Raw genomic sequence first — 4,105 nt, 5'->3', positions numbered from 1 at the left:
ACAAGCGCAACGCAAGGCTGCGATCTCGCGCACTTTGCGCACGGCTGGAGAAGCTTTGCTGGCCGGCTTTCGCTCCTCGTGTTTACCGTGCGTTAAAGTTGCGCGTCCGTGGCTCTCGCAGCTCTTGCGCGCCCGGTCGCAGAGAGGAGTACGCAACCTCGACCGCACTTTCCCTGCAGGCTTCCTTCCGACTCGAAGTCCTGCGGCGGTCTCAACGAGGTGCCACATCCTCAATGCAGTCGGTCGCCCCCGTTTCGGTTGGGCTCTGGCACGACGGTCGCCACCGTCTCGCCCTTGAGTGGCCGCTGTTGGCGCTCGCTGTGAGGTGTTCAGCGTGCTGTCCGTGTTGCCGACGCGGTCAAAACGAGTCGACGGCTCACGTTCCCTTGTGCGCCGAAGGCTCTCTTGATATGTGATCCGACCCTCAGACAGACGAAGCCAAGGGAAGACCCAAGGCCGCAATGTGCGTTCAAAGAATCAGTGCTCAGTGTGTCCTGCAATTCACACCAAGTCTCGCAGCTGGCTGCGTTCTTCATCGACCCGAGAACCGAGTGATCCACCGCTTAGAGTCGTGAAAAAGTGTTTGTTCAATTCCGTACAGTCAAAACCAAACGTTTCTGGCACTCGGCCAAACAGTGGCCAAGAAGGGCGCTTTTCAGCGCACGCTTGGACTCCAAAACTCTGCCGCGCCTTTTTCGGCTGCCGCAAATCGAGCAAACGGTGTGTTTCGGACGGCGTTTCGCTTCCGCTACTTGCGAGTGCTTTCGTGGTCCACCCCTCTATAAATACTCGGGAGGCGTCGAAGCCGGTTCTCCAAGCCGGACCCGTAGGTATCGTTGTGTGCTCGCTCTCATTGGCCCGCCTAACCAGAAAATGCCTGCGGTACACCCATTTGGATAAGAGTGCACGCAGATGCGGGCCTCGACGGCTACACATTTCCTCGGGCGGCCGCCTCCCGGCCTCCGTGGAGCGCGGGATGCACGGTCCCATCGACAAGCCTCTCCCGTTTTTACCGTGGCGTCGCGGTTCACCACGGCGGGCGGGTCGGTCTCCTCCGCATAAAAAGGGGGACCCCCGCTTTTTGTTCCACGAAATCGCACAAGCTTTTTTCGCATCCACGGTTTGCCACCGCACACCAAAATGCCGATCCGGCTGCCTACTTTAGCCAACAGGTGGAGCCAGGCGCGCCGTACTTGCGCGGCACTTCCCACGTCCACCGAAGTCGGTGCCAAGGACCACTTTCGGCGCCGGAGCCGCGTACGAGCCTACTCGAGGCGGAAGAACGAAGCCAGCAAGGGCCTGGCCGCAAGTGCGTTCAATTGTCGGGACGTCCAAGTCCCTCGTTCTTCCGTGCTTCCTCTTTCGGCAAGTCGTTGCGGCACCTTCCCAAAGCGCGCAGACCCGCTAATCGCGACGAGCGCGACGTGGCCGTGCCGCCTTTCCCTCGGCAGCAAGCAAAACGCCTGGCAACGTCGACGCTCCCCTAACCGCGATCTCGCACCGTGTTTCGTGTGGCGAATTCAAAAGCCGGCCGGCGCTGCTGCAACCATTACGGTCGGTACGCATACGCCGCGGAGGGCGGGACGGTCATCGGAGCGTGCGGTTCCTCCATCGAGTACTGCGCACCTCGGCCGTCGCATCGCCGTGCCATGACCGGCCGCGCGTCAACGCGAACCGGTGCCAGCGAGATCCCTCGCCTGCAAGAACCGACCGGCAGCCTCCGTCACCCGAGGACGCGGAGGCGCTTGCCGCGGACGGCGGGACGGTATGCACTGGTGCACAGCGGACCCGTCACATCGCCAGTTCCTTGACCGACCGCCGACGCTTGTGCCGTTCCTCTCGTACTTGGCAGTCGCCGCGCGATTGTCGGGTCTCGTTCTTGCACGCTCGAACGGTCGGGAGGGCACTCGGCTGGCGTTTCGGGAACGCGCAGCCTCGCCTTCTACCGACGTAACCACGACTCGCCGTTCGCGCTCCGCCGCTCCTGTTTACAGTACTAGGCGGTCCCGCAGCGGTCGGGTCGCGCATTTCGAGCGCTTCGAGCCACGGTGCAGTGGCGGGTCGAAAGCCGACCTATGAGTGCGTTGCGCCGTTTGTACCCGCGTCCGCCACCTGGCCGACCGTCCAAGGTCGCGGTGTTGGCGTCCGCTGGGCGCAACAATTTGTCACGGGGTGCCGCTCCACATTCAGGCAGCCCCGTGGGGAAAAGCCGACCCCGCGTCCAAACGGGGTCAGCGGCAGAAAGTGTCGGGCGCAGACGCAGCTGAGGCGCTCACCCTTCACAATCCGTTAATGATCCTTCCGCAGGTTCACCTACGGAAACCTTGTTACGACTTTTACTTCCTCTAAATGATCAAGTTTGGTCATCTTTCCAACAGACCGGCGCAACCGAAAGGCCGCGCCGGACATCGGTCCGAAGACCTCACTAAATCATTCAATCGGTAGTAGCGACGGGCGGTGTGTACAAAGGGCAGGGACGTAATCAACGCGAGCTTATGACTCGCGCTTACTGGGAATTCCTCGTTCAAGGGGAACAATTGCAAGCCCCTATCCCAATCACGAAAGAAGTTCCACGGGTTACCCAGTCTTTTCAGACAGGGATAAAGACACGCTGCTTCCTTCAGTGTAGCGCGCGTGCGGCCCCGGACATCTAAGGGCATCACAGACCTGTTATTGCTCTGTTTCGTGCGGCTAGGAGCCGCTTGTCCCTCTAAGAAGGTTGTAAGGTGCTGGGAACCCCGCACCTATTTAATAGGCTAGAGTCTCGTTCGTTATCGGAATTAACCAGACAAATCGCTCCACCAACTAAGAACGGCCATGCACCACCATCCACCGAATCAAGAAAGAGCTCTCAATCTGTCAATCCTCCCAGTGTCCGGGCCGGGTAAGTTTTCCCGTGTTGAGTCAAATTAAGCCGCAGGCTCCACTCCTGGTGGTGCCCTTCCGTCAATTCCTTTAAGTTTCAGCTTTGCAACCATACTTCCCCCGGAACCCAAATACTTTGGTTTCCCGGAAGCTGCCCGCCGAGTCATTTGAGTAACTCAGGCGGATCGCTGGTTGGCATCGTTTATGGTCAGAACTAGGGCGGTATCTGATCGCCTTCGAACCTCTGACTTTCGTTCTTGATCAATGAAAACATTCTTGGCAAATGCTTTCGCAGTAGTTCGTCTTGCGACGGTCCAAGAATTTCACCTCTAGCGCCGCAATACGAATGCCCCCGTCCGTCCCTCTTAATCATTACCTCGTATTCCAAAAACCAACAGAACAGAAACGAGGTCTTGTTCTATTATTCCATGCAAGTTTATTCAGGCGACTCGCCTGCGTTGAGCACTCTAATTTTTTCAAAGTAAAAGCACCGGCCATCTCGAGGCACACAATGAAGTGCACCAAGAAAGAACCGGCATGATGTTCAGTCCGAGCCGTCGCATCGGGTAGATGCACTACTCGTCTGGAACTGAGATCCAACTACGAGCTTTTTAACCGCAGCAGCTTTAGTATACGCTATTGGAGCTGGAATTACCGCGGCTGCTGGCACCAGACTTGCCCTCCAATTGATCCTCGTTAAAGGATTTAGAGTGTACTCATTTCAATTACGGGGCCTCAAAAGAGTCCCGTATTGTTATTTTTCGTCACTACCTCCCCGTGCCGGGAGTGGGTAATTTGCGCGCCTGCTGCCTTCCTTGGATGTGGTAGCCGTTTCTCAGGCTCCCTCTCCGGAATCGAACCCTGATTCTCCGTTACCCGTAACAACCATGGTAAGCAAGTAACCTACCATCGAAAGTTGATAAGGCAGACACTTGAAAGAAACGTCGCCGGCTCGTGGCCATGCGATCAGCACAAAGTTATCCAGAGTCACCACACAATACGGGCCGAAACCCGATCGATCTTGGTCTAATAAAAGCACCCGTTACCCAAAGGGCTCCAGGCTCACTGCATGTATTAGCTCTAGAATTGCCACAGTTATCCAAGTAGGAAGAAACGATCTAAGGAACCATAACTGATTTAATGAGCCATTCGCGGTTTCGCCTTATTTCGGCATGTACTTAGACATGCATGGCTTAATCTTTGAGACAAGCATATGATTACTGGCAGGATCAACCAGGTA

At 56.9% G+C, this 4,105-nt stretch overlaps 2 non-coding genes across 2 annotated transcripts; both read right to left on the bottom strand.

Moving 5' to 3' along the window:
- Nucleotides 1–418: 418 nt before the first annotated feature.
- On the bottom strand, nt 419–571 carry LOC142794113 (5.8S ribosomal RNA). The gene has a single exon (XR_012892081.1). It is a non-coding gene; the product is annotated as a 5.8S ribosomal RNA (ribosomal RNA).
- Nucleotides 572–2,290: 1,719 nt separating this feature from the next.
- On the bottom strand, nt 2,291–4,105 carry LOC142794103 (small subunit ribosomal RNA). The gene has a single exon (XR_012892071.1). It is a non-coding gene; the product is annotated as a small subunit ribosomal RNA (ribosomal RNA).

The sequence above is a fragment of the Rhipicephalus microplus genome, unplaced genomic scaffold (assembly GCF_043290135.1).
Source record: "Rhipicephalus microplus isolate Deutch F79 unplaced genomic scaffold, USDA_Rmic scaffold_374, whole genome shotgun sequence".
In the NCBI taxonomy this organism is placed as follows: Eukaryota; Metazoa; Arthropoda; class Arachnida; order Ixodida; family Ixodidae; genus Rhipicephalus; species Rhipicephalus microplus.
Note: the sequence above shows the minus strand (reverse complement) of the source record. Positions and strands in the feature narration are given on the sequence as shown.